This window comes from Patagioenas fasciata, chromosome 2, assembly GCF_037038585.1.
Source record: "Patagioenas fasciata isolate bPatFas1 chromosome 2, bPatFas1.hap1, whole genome shotgun sequence".
In the NCBI taxonomy this organism is placed as follows: domain Eukaryota; kingdom Metazoa; phylum Chordata; class Aves; order Columbiformes; family Columbidae; genus Patagioenas; species Patagioenas fasciata.
The window spans coordinates 115,350,087-115,363,012 of NC_092521.1; the positions used below are offsets into that span (position 1 = coordinate 115,350,087).

A 12,926-nucleotide genomic window follows, 5' to 3' on the forward strand; every position below is an offset into this window, starting at 1 on the left:
TTACCTGTGATTACTGCTTTTGTACCTAAAGGCACAGGTAAGCACGTCTCATATAAACGTGACTGCAGTAAAGTTTCACAAGTTTTACCATGTTTTGTTAAAGAACCACATTGGAAAATCTTAAAGAAGGTATAAAGTACTTCCTACTGGAAAGAATCCACAGGATAAATCTTTAAGCAAAACTGACTTTCTGATTTAGGTCTTTTGGCCTAATGTGGCAGGATTTTAACAGATGTAGTAACTTCGGAAGCTTCCTATGTTAAGTGATTTCCAGAAACTATTTCAGTCAATCACATTAAAAAAAAGTGCATAATTTCTCTTTACTTGCCCAAAAGCCGTGTCAAGCATAAAAGGAAATTAACTATGGATATTTTTAGTACTTGTTTCCTAACCAGTTATTTCTGTATTCTGTTTGCATGAGAAATTAAAGGTAAGAGGTTTATATGCAGATGCCATGCTCCACTCAGATCATCTGTTAACTGCTAAGAGACAGAAAGCAGTTTCAAAAGACAAAAAAAACCCAGTCATTTAAGAAGGTTTGCCTCTAGCAGAACTTTTTTCCTACCTCATGCACCACTTCCCCCAGGCAGAACAAGTCCGAAGTGTCGAAACATTTGCAACAAAACATGCAACTGCAAACATGCAGCCACTTGCAATAAAGTTTTATTATAAATGTGAAAACCCATGCCAAACTGGAAGGAATGAGCCTTGCTAGCTTATATTCAAAGCCCGCCTGGACACATTCCTGTGCGACCTCACCTAGGCGTTCCTGCTCCAGCAGGGGGATTGGACTAGATGATCTTTTGAGGTCCCTTCCAATCCCAAACATACTGTGATACTGTGTAAGCAAAAAATCTTTGCAGAATGGCTCATTTTGCTCCAGATAGCAGATCTGCTTACAGATCTGAATGAGACAACAGCTCACACATATGTATGATACCCAGCTGCAGATGGTAATCCTGCCCAGCAGCACAAATGGATCCAGGACACAAAGCTGTTCATAGTCCATGTCAGATGCCTGAAGCTGGATAGTATTATATAAACACTACTTCTGCAAATAGCCAGGGCATAATCGGAGAAACATTTACTTGGCTTCCAGAGTTTCATTGTTAGCATGTTGCAGGGCACAGCGGAATAAGGATTTGAAATCAAATGCAAGGACCCACCAGCCTTTATGCCAGTAGGAGGTGCCTAGAAAAGGCTAAGGATACAGTTACATTGTAATGGTGGTTCTGGTCATCTCTGTCTTCTCCAAAAAGGAAAACTAAGAAGAGCAGAAACTGATGGATTAATTAACAGGCAAATTAAGGAGAGGATGAAGTCTTTTAGGCAATGGGGTGTCTGTCTAAATACAAAGGGTTTCTCTGAGCACTGCTGAAATGCAAACATTACGCTGCAAACAGTGGGAAAGAATGAGACTGGTGGAACAAACCCAGGCTCCTGTACTCAGAAACTGTTAGCATCCATTCAGACAGTGCAGACAAGCAATGGACATGCTAAGGTTTACCATCAGAAATCATATAAATTTGCATCTCCTTACAGTGAAAGACTTTGGCTAAATCTAGTCAGAACTTCTAAGTCCAAGAAGTCAAGACTCCAAGAGCCTCTTAATCTAGTATGACGAGCTACCCCTAAAAAAAAAATATCTAGTGTCTAGGAAGATGGAGACACACTGGCAACATGAATCTCAGAAGAACCTGTGAACAGAGCCTGACATTTAACAGACCAAAAGCACATATGCCTACCAAAGAGACCAAGGCCCTCAGTCTGAAATTTGAGAAAACGGGATCCTGGAAGAGCAGGGTTTGGAGGAGTATCACACCCTGTAGTGAGAGTTGGTCTAGCAACACAGGAGGGAACCTCCTCTACTTTGGAAATTTCAGTTCCTAAGGAAATGCAAAAAGACGGATATAAAAATTTAAAAACAGCACTGCTTTTGTGGATGGGAAATACTAACTGAGTATCGTAGAGGCCACTGATACACTCATGTCTAGTTACAGAGAGAGAACCAGAGGGGTTTTGGTTGTCTCTAAGTCACTGCTCTCATCCTTAATGTGTTCAGTGTGTATTAATATATTTCATACATTTTCTTTGGCAAGTTCAATGGAAACAGAGGCTTTCAATGAAAAGGCTGACTGAGCCAAAACTCACAAATACTCAGCTATACTGTCTGCACACTCTTTTCTCTTATTCCACTTGCCTTTCTACCTCACCACCAACACCACCCGCCCCTCCACCCCCCCCCCAAAAAAAAAAAAAAAAAAAAGTGATATTTTTTCCACTTGGCTCATCTGGAAGGTGAGCTGATCCGTACTGTGAAGTTCTATATTGGTTTCTCTTTTATTTTTTTCACAGACCAAAAAGGGAAGGAATAGAAAACAGCCTCTTCAAAAGAAATATGCCCTTGTCAAAACAATTTAACAAATGGAAAAGGCATGCCTATTATGCTAGTTTTCCAGAAGTTCATCAACCTCACTGTTAAATGTTAGCATGTAAGAAAAATTACTCTGTTTGTTCTTTATGGTTTGTTCCCAAGATCAAAGTGCTGTGGGCTGGAGGATGTTTGACATCCAAGAAACGCTCATTGCTGCAATATTGCCTGTAGTGTCTTTTGTTAGTTTTGTTTCTTTATAAGGCTTTAAAGAACAGCAATCAACGCTTGCAGCACATTGGCATCCCATCAAATGCCAAACTCATCCTTTTAAAGCACATGGGAGGAGAATATTTTTATCATTCTTATTATGGTTTTCTCCTTTCATTAGGTCCTCTGATAGAAGTTAACTGGAAATTGTCTTGCATCCCAATCTCCTTTCACTTGCAAGAAGTTTGTCCAACAGTGAAGTCAACACTATTAATCCTTTCTTTTAAAGATGAGTTAGAGCCTTATATAGATAAATCCAGCAGTGTGTTCTATTTTTTTAATGCAGTTTGTTGTCCAATGTGAATTTTTTCAGTAGTTTTTATTTAGCTACTATCAGATGGTGGATGATATTCAAAGGGCTGAAAATACGTGTCAGTAACACAAAACTGCTTTATTTAACCAAACCAGTTCAACTGACTGAATTAGTGTACACAGACTGCTTCAGCAGAAACATTTCAACACCTACAGCTCAGTTTTAGAAAAGCAGAGTTTCAGTCAAGTTCAGTTAGCTGAGCTGAGCTAATGTGATTTAAAAAGCATCTGCTCCAAATCTCACATCAAGATAAGGATGGAAACTTTATTTACTTCTGGAAGGTAACCACAGTTACAAATACATCCCACTGCCTGCAAATGGCCCATTTATTTGAAACAATAATTCAAGTGCAAATGGCTTCTCTACAAAATTAAAAATAAAAATACAAATAACATTAAAAAGATAACCATTGGTCTTAAGGGCCACAGGCCTAGGATGATCACCTGGCTCAGGGAGCCCAATCCCTGGCTCTCCAAAGCAGCCTTGTTACAGATAACCCCTTTTATAAATTTACCGAGCTTATCTCCACTTCTGTTTTATTTTGCTCCTCAACTGCTCCCATGGAGTGTCTCTTCAAAGCTTTGATGCTTTAACAGTTAGGAACTTGTTTCTTAACCCCAACCAAAATGTACTCCTTGCCAGTTTATACCCCTCTGCTCCCCTGCAAAGGTAGTCCTTCAGCTTAAGAAGTAATTTTTTGCCCTGATGTATTTGAAGAGAAAAAAAAAAAATCATATACTCTCTCAGGTTTTGCCTCGCTGAGTTAAACAAGCCAACCTTTTTCAGCCTCTGTTTGTAAAACAAATTCTTCACTCCCTTGACCATCCCTATAGCCTTGTCTATGCAAGCTTCAGTTTCAGGTCATCTTTCTTGAATACCGTTAGTCAAAACCATATGGGATATCTTAAACAAGGTCTCATTAATGACCCCTGTATGCAGCCAGTAATACTTCACTATCTGGAATTATCTTTCCTGAGACATCCTAAGATTACATTTACCTCTTTTGTATCTTCGCAGCTTACTGTCGGCATGTGAGTGAGTAACTCCCCCATGTTTCTTGCTCATTTCCAGCTGATGACCTTCCAGCTCAGAGCAGCAGGCTTCAGTAAGAGCCCCCAAATGCATGATGTTATCTTCTGCACTCCTAAATTTTATCCCATTTGTAGTCCTCAACATCATCCAGCTCTTTCCCTGCACTATCCCAAACTCCATTTATACTACAGATGAGTCCCAGCTTTGCATCCTTGATTAAAGAATTAGGCAGAAGCACTTCCCCAGGGTGAATGCCCAGAACACAATTAACAAATAATTAAAAACATTAATATCTATTCTGCACACCAGGTACAACCTGCCCTAGGTACTTTTAAAACCCACAAGAAAGCTGAACGAGCAAACTGAAGTTGGGAGAATACACAGAGCTACAACCAGTGTAATTACATCCCTGCTTTAATGGGAAACCAACAGCAATTTTTCCCTAAGGCAGCGCAGTAGAGGTGAACGTAACAAGACATGCTCCAGTGGGGCAAAAGACAGAGCTGCTTATGTGTTCAAGAAGGTTACTCCGTAACAACCAGCATGAAAGATGGTATGGCCAAGTTTGTGCAAGAAGATAACAAAACAATAAATTAATCTGATTACCTGATAAAACAACAACAAAAAAAGACCGAAGAAAGTGAAACAAATAGGCAAAGGCAAGTAGGAAGGATCAAAGATACATGGATTTCAAATGAGAAGTGAGAGTTTGAATTAAACACTGATAAAATACAGGAAGCTGAAAGGTATAACATAATCTAAATGACAAAAACAATGATTATTTCTAGTAAAAATACATTTGTAATGAGATGTGTTGGGAGTAGAAGACAACTGATTCCAGGAAGGTCCAAGGGGGGGTGGAGAGAGGATCTCCTTATCAAGGAGGGAGCAGATCCCTGTTGTTAAAGCAACATATAGAAGGTTAAACGGTATCTTTAATTTTACGGTCCAAGAGAAAAAGATAGATGTTAAATCTGCTAAGAAAGAAATTTAAGAAAAGCTGGATTTGCAAGAATAAAAACTCTTGACTTGAGAAACTTTTTCAGGGGGAGAGGAAACCAATGACATATTTAACAAATAATAATATAATTTCTTCTTACCTCTATCAAAAAGCAACTTTTTTTTTTCTTCACAGCTAACCTACCTTCTCCTGACCTCTTCCTATTGCAACAAAGAAATTCTTCATTCAGCAGAAACTATTCCCACCATACAATGCCTTATAAAATGAGTGTCAAACATATTACAATCTGCTGAAATTACTGTTAAATTGACCACCAATCAATTATATTTGAAGCATGCTGCCAGCTCACCTTCCAAAAAGCTCTGATTTACTAAATATGTTTGTCGTTTTCTTCCAAGCGGAATTCCCAAAATATACTCATGTTTTAAAATAGCTTAGGAAAAGAATGACAGAAAGACTTCTGCATGAAAGTCAACAGCACCAGAAGCCTCCAATGCTTTCTCAAATAAATAGCAGACAAATAACCTGGGAGCCCCTTGAATGCTACGAGGCCCCAGCCTTCCAGTTGAATACCAGAGAGCTCAGAGATGCATCCAAGCTCATACCATGATAGAGCTTGCTACGATAATGCAGTCACATTGGCTGCAAAGAGATGGTTCTCATCTCCCCAAAGCTCAACTGAATCCCGATCAAAGAAATATTAATACCATGAACAGAAAAAAAAAACAGAAACATATCAGAAACAACTTTTTTTTTTTCCCTTTTGGGTAACTTGCCTAGTGATTATGAACTTAACACTTAATGTATATCAGTTGCTTTCCAGGTAATAGTCTTTTACAGTCAAATAAAGAAAATTATAATGATCTCCCTTTTCTGTTTCTAAATGTTAAACTCACTTGTTTGGATGGGACAACAGCAAGTCCATATACAGATGAATATGTATTTCAGATAATTGTGTGCAATATGCATCCATTTTAAGATACTAATTTATATATTTTAATTCTACACAGAATTTAATGAAATATTCCATACATTATAATGTGTAATGTAATATAACAAATAAATATAAATGTCATTTATTTTAATCCTTTATATAGGTGCACATATTTCTATACCTACAGACACACTATAGGAGAAATCTGTATTACATTTCAGCTGCTCTTTGAATAATTTTCTGCATGTTTACCATGTCATCATGAATAAACGAGGAGATGCTGAAAGACTGAGTGAAAAAGTTTATACTCTATAGCTCCCCAAAGTGTCAAGAACAGCAGAGTCAGGAAATGAGCTAACAAAAGCCCACTCTAACATTTAAATTCTAGTAATAGCAGCACATAACATTAAAAACTTCAAGTAAAAACAAAAATGAAAACATAAGTAATCACTCATCTAGAAAAAAAAGAGAAGAACATGAGCAGTTTTAGAACATGTGTTTCATGAAACATCACAAAGGTAGTGTGAAAATCACTACCCACTGGTTTAGAAAATGCTGAGCTAAACACAGGGAAAACTTTCTATGACTTCTCAGAAGGCAATATTTTATCCAGAATACACAACGGTCTAAGCAAAATCTTTGTTCCCCCTTATGAGAGAGATTATTGTTCACTTAGCAGTTTGCTACCTGAAGTCCCCTTCTACTTCTATTTTGCAGGTAAAGAGCACGAATTTCTTTCTGATACTGAGTGAAGCTCCTTGCAACTTGACCAAAATTCAAAAAGTCATCCCACCTCTGCCCAGATAGCACAGCCTGAACTTTGCTGCAGGCAAAAACCCATTGCTCCTGTTTCTCCCATCCCTGCTGCAGTCTAGCAGAGCCCACCACATTCATTGCAAAACTTTTCCTACATTTCACCAGTTAATGTCAAAGCATTGGACACATCTAAAACACATCTACCATGGTAGCCCAGAGAAAGCAGCTCAAGCACATAGTCCACTGTAATTCTTCCAAACACCACCCTACCAACCATATCTCAAAAGTGCCCACATTTTCATATTGAACTGGTCCCATCTGTGGCAATCCTGTTCTCTCATTCCAAATCATCAGAACTAGAGGAACAAAACATGGGAATGAAGACAGTTGAGGTATTCAAACACCAAAAGGCAATTCAAAGAGAAACTCCTCCAAAATACCATGTAAGTGTACATAAGTATTATAAAAGGTCAAATGAAAGAAATCCTGGCATTTGTATAACATCGTGCTCACAAAACAACATTCCAATAGCATTTTCTTTCATGTGTCTTTTCTCCTGTATGAATCAAAGTGTTGAAAACAACCCACAGAAATAAAACAGAGGGGTGGAAAAAAAATCAAAATAAATTAGTGACATGAAATAATTTGATTTTATGTCTAGAATTTACCATTACACTCATCTAGCCTGACTTCTATACGCAGTACAGACCACCGAATTTCACATAGTAGCTCTAGAATTTAGTCAGTCTTTAAAGAACTCCACTGAAAAGCCTTACAGCCCAGAAGGTCTAAGCAACACATCAAACAAAGCCATTAGATTTCCCTGATTACAATTACAACAAATGCCAGCGAATTTTATCTGCAAACAGCCACTTTTAAAGAAAAAAGAAATGCAAAGCTAATGATCTGAATCCCACTTACTGACGTATGACTTGCAGTTTCATTCAGAACTTAAAGACTGATAAACAGTCACAAGTTAAAAATTTCAGATCTTTTGGTGAATGCATACCTTTATTCTTTTTTCTTCTCCTTTTCTGCCTTTTCATGAATCCTTATTCAAAAGTGACACATTTGTTCAGTTCAGGGAGATTCTTCTCTCTGGAGGGGAAATAATTTTTATCAGTAAGACTCCCTGGTGATCAGGTAGACTTGGAACTGCTGTTAATCAGCCTTTTTGACATGGTAGCTTGAATAGCACTTCCCATGATGCTTTGTGTGCCTACCTTAATTCTTTCCTTTTGAACTCCCCATGACTTATAGGTGTCTTTTTTTCCCTTTGTGTGTCTGAAGTTATCCCTCTATTAACTTTAATTGGAAAGGTACCTTTTGTTCCCCTAGAGTAGTCATATACTAACCACTGAACTCCCTAGGCTCAAATTTCTGGGGTAGCAAGAGTTCAGTTTTCTGATAACTCAAAAAAAATTTTAAAAAGGCAGCAAAATATTTGATGCCTTTATCATTGCTAATAAAATATGTTATATTTATGCTAAGATGAACTGTTGCATCTATTTATATCAGCAAATACAGAGGCTTCTACTGCAAGTGTGAAAGAAAATAATTAAGGGCAGACACACAAAACATCACAGAACCCTGACTCTTGCCATCTGCAAACTGCAGTGAAATGCTGCTAAAAACAAAAACAACAAAAAAATAAACAGCCATTTTCTGAGGCTCTAGCAGAAATTTAAGTTATTTCATAGAAGCAACAAAGCTTTGCTGCCTATAGGCTTGAGCTTTCTCTCAAACTCCACTCACCTGCCCTCACAATACTGGTCTCAGTAAGGAAGGGGGATGCACTGGGGTCAGCCCACACCTCACTGTCCTGGTTTTGTTAAAAAACAAGTTTCTCTTTTAGCGAATTTTGCCTGTCAGCTAAAGCCTTCATATTAGCTGCATTTTCCTGGAGAACCAGACACATGTTTTGGTAAACCTAGCAATGGAATGCAAACTTATTGATAAGCACGGGGCAACGAGAAACAGGTGACCAAGAAACTGACCAACGGTGTATAACATTCCATTCACATGAATACTTCATATAAAAGTGGGAGATCACAAGGATCTCATCCCTTTTTCCTTTTCCCTTCTGCTTATGGCCAACATTAGGAGAGGATCTTGCTAGTTGTCCCTGCGAACTGAGGCCTAGTGACAGACTGAATCCAGCTCCAGTTGGCTACAGAGTCTAATCCAGGACTTTGGGTGCTGGCTCTGCAGTTGCTGAGACTTACAAGATTGGTTTTGTATATTTTGTATTATTTTCTCTATTCTTATTAGTAGCATTAGTAAAACATTTTTAATTTTTCCAACTCTCTTCTCTCTGTCCTTCTTTCCCTCCCGATCGCCTGTCCTGAGTGGGAAGGGGGAAGAGGGAGGGGCAAAAGGGGGGAGTGGTGGGGAGAGGAGGTTAACAATACATCTGCCAGGGTTTTATTGTCACCCCACAATCTTAACCCTTGACACTCGCTGAACTCCACCTGTGTGCAGTAGCCAGGTAGTCACCAACCAGAATATGTGGCAGCTGAGTTCCCATCGTTCCCTCAGCACTTGATCTCATATGAGGGCTTTGCCCACTCTCCAGGCTTCCTTCATGCAATTCATCAGAGCTTTTGAAACTTCTGCTGCTCTTCCAGGTCTAGAAGAAGGTGCACGGAGACCCTAAAAGTTTCTGTGAAGGTACAGGCAGATACACACTTTTGATATGACACATTTAATTAAGAATGCTAACTAAAAGTCAGATATCCTTACACATGCTGTTGCATATTAAAGAAATTTGTTCACATCTATTTCACGAGCTGATCATATTCCAATAAAATGCTTAAAAAAAAAAAAAATGTTGCACTGTGGACTTCAAAACAGAAGCTATATTTGAACATTCCCAGAAAGCTAAGTCTCATCACCTTCATGCTGTTCAGCTGTACACATCCACAGAAAGTGACCTAGGATTAATCTTTTCATGATTTCATTTGTACCAGAAGAATAATTTGGACTAACAAGGAGTCAGAGCAGCAATGCAGTCACTTCTTCCACTCCACAGCTCAGAAGACACTAAGCTATGGGGGAAGCCACCACCCTTTCAATTAAAATAAATAAATAAATAAATAAATTTTTTAAAAAGCCATAATAGCATGCCAAGGATTAGCACATAGTCAATTGCCCACCCACCCCTATGGATGCACAGAAGTTTGCCACTTAGCCAGTTTTAGAGCTGACCCATTTCTTTCTGCACAGGGTATCTGGAGCAGTCATCTTAGGGCAGCTAGAGATACTATTAATGCTTGAAGTAAGTAACAGTTTGAGTAAGCTTTCTCTTAGAAGCTACTGGCCCTGGATCATACTCTGTTACACCTATATATATTGGAGAAAATCAAATTAAATGTGTTTAGTAGAAGGTCTCTCTTCATAACTTTCTCTAGGGACAGAGAGAAATTAAAGTTCACTGTACAGGACACCTCCTTTTTCAGATAAAATGAAGTGAATCATTTATCCTGCTCTCCTAATCAACAACTAAGGCACAAGCAGATGTGCCTGAGGTTTCCATGTGCGTGTTAACTAGATTAAATATACAACCACACTTTTAATACTCAAATGTTTTTCTCTTCAATCCCTGACTGAGCACAGACTAAAATGCAGGTAAAATGTAGTTTTCAAGTGGTCTAATTCGGCATATGAAACTACCTGCACTTTTGATTCCTGCCTTATTTCTCCTTTTTCCATTTTAGCATTGACCATACATTATGAACTCAAGGGGTTGTATCCTCCTAAGAATTACTGTACAAAACTCCCCTTTGCAAAAAATATACCAGATCATGGGACAGGGTTAAAATCGCATCTGTCCAAGTTCCTTGCAGCCAAGTCTGTGGGTTTACAGCAAACTGCTGTTTCTTTTCTCAAAGCCATGCAGCCAGGACGCTGCTAGGCGTGCCTTGGATGAAGCACACACTTTGTATCCATGCTGGCTCAGAAGTCTCAGCGTGGGCACCCAGCATTGGCAGCAGGGCACGGGATCCCCAGAAAACAGCAGCCAGTACAGGAGGGTGGCTGACCTGCCAGCACCCCTCCCAGGGCTTATTTACCAGATATTTTACACGGTATCATTTAGGCATTTCAGGCAGAGAGAAAGATGGAGGGAGCACTTGAAGTGACCTGCTGCCTGGGAAAGGGATCAGTTGAAATCACCCACAGAGAGAAAATTCCTGTTTATTCACCCAAATTACAGACTGGGCAGCTCCTTGTTCACCACAACCCCAAGAGCACCTCAGCCCTGACCTCAAAGTGCTAGCCTAAGAGGAAAGACTGCCGCAACATCCCCTTACCCAAGGCGGCCTTGGCCAGCCCCACGCAGCAGCTACAGCAGCACATCCTGACCCCAGGCCCCAACTCACCAGGCCCACTTGTGGGCTGCGAGGGACACAACATGGCTTCAGCTGCCTTTCCCTGCTGGGACCCGTGGCAGGCTGACCCTCCCTCAACAGGACAACAGAATCAGAATCACAGAATGTCAGGGATTGGAAGGGACCTCAGAAAATCATCTAGTCCAACCCCCCCGCTGGAGCAGGAACACCCAGATGAGGTTACACACAAAGCTGTCCAGGTGGGTTTTGAATGTCTCCAGAGAAGGAGACTCCACAACCCCCCTGGGCAGCCTGTTCCAGTGCTCTGTCACCCTCACTGAGAAGAAGTTTCTTCTCATATCTACGTGGAATCTCCTGTGTTCCAGTTTGTACCCCCTGTCCTATCATTGGTTGTCACCAAGAAGAGCCTGGCTCCATCCTCCTGACGCTCACCCTTTACATATTTATAAACACTAATGAGGTCAGGCGGAGAAAATCAGATGGGAAAATCATGTGGGTCAGGGAGATCACTTCTGGGTGAAAGGAGACTCAGCTTCAGGAAAATTAATGTAATTTATTGCCAATTAGAACAGAGTTGGATAGTGAGGTAAAAATTAAAACACTACCTTCCTCCTACGTCCCCCTTTTTGCCAGGCTCACCTTTGCTCCCGGCTCCTCTACCCTGCCACCCCTGCAGAGTGCAGGGGGCTGGGGAATGTGGGTCTGCGGTGGGTCCACCCCAGCTCGTCTCTACCGGCCCTGTCCCCTCACGCTGTTCCCGCCTCAGCGCGGGCTCCTCTGCACAGGCCGCAGCTCCCTTAGGACAAACCCACGCGCTGGGGCGGGGGCTCCCCAGGGGAACCTCTGTGGGATGACGGCTGGAGCCCCCGCTGCCCCTCCTGCCGCACTCCCCTCGGGGCTCGCAGGGCTGGTTCTTACACTTTTCCCCTCAGCCCTCCCCGCCGGGCAGCGTTTTGCCCTTTCTCAGCGGTGCTTTCCCCGAGACGCCCGCCGGTGTCTGAGGGGCTCGGCTGTGTCCTGCTCTGGGGCCGCTGGAGCCGCCTGTGCCCGGACCGGCCCATGCTCCCCTCACTGAGACTCCGCAGCCCCCACCAGCAGTTGGGCACAGCCCAGGGCCGTGCTGAAGAGCAACACAACAGCCAGAACCTTTTTGAGGATCATAGTGTCATCGGGCCATTAGCAACAAAGCCTCGGGAGTGGACGGGTCCCCGGCAGCCTGCAGCCTGCCAGCACCCGGGCTGGCTCCTGGAAGATGTGCTTGGAGCACTGACAGAAAGCAGCAAAGAGACAGAAATTACAGTTCTTAAAGTCAGCATATATTTTCCTCCTTTCCTACCCAAAAAGGCAGTACAAACAGAGCCTTCCTTACCATATAAACAAATGGGGGGGGGGGGGGGGGGGTGCAGGATAAAATGGGGGAACATGCAGCAACTTTCCCCAGTGTGATTCAGCTCATCAGGGAAGTTTCTGGGAAAGCAGCCTCGCAAAAATTTTGGCCTTTAGGAGTGAAGTAACGGGCAGTAATCAAAAGTGAATTAAAACGACCATTGAGCTACAAGATGCTCCAACCCAGGACGCCAGCAGCCCTCTGCGGGCACTGCAGTGCTGCCTGGTACTGGCACTGAAATCTGCTCGTCTTCGACTGCCAAATCGCTTCGTTTCCCAGCCGAGGCAACTTGCTGAGTTTGTACCATGCATGCAGGAGATGTGCACAGAGAATGCTTAAAAGTGAGGCCAGGCCTGGAATTCTTTCCTCCAGCCCGAAGAGCAGCTGCTTGAGCGTAAGCAAGGCCAGGCAGAGGGTGGAAATAGTCTTTCCTATGTGCTCTTCCTGGGCTCCAGCAGGAATCAAGTTCTGCTGTTAGAGGAGAGAAAGAAACAAGCCACTAGCAGAGGTCATTGCTATAGGATCTGCGCTACTGTGGCTGCTGGTGTGGGTG

At 41.7% G+C, this 12,926-nt stretch overlaps 1 long non-coding RNA gene across 1 annotated transcript; it reads right to left on the reverse strand.

Annotated features, from left to right (window-relative positions):
* Positions 1–7,646: 7,646 nt before the first annotated feature.
* On the reverse strand, positions 7,647–11,711 carry LOC139827419 (uncharacterized). The gene is made up of 3 exons (XR_011737955.1): positions 11,626–11,711; positions 9,138–9,299; positions 7,647–7,735 (listed from the first exon to the last, which is right to left on the reverse strand). It is a non-coding gene; the product is annotated as an uncharacterized lncRNA (long non-coding RNA).
* Between the last annotated feature and the right edge of the window lie 1,215 nt (positions 11,712–12,926).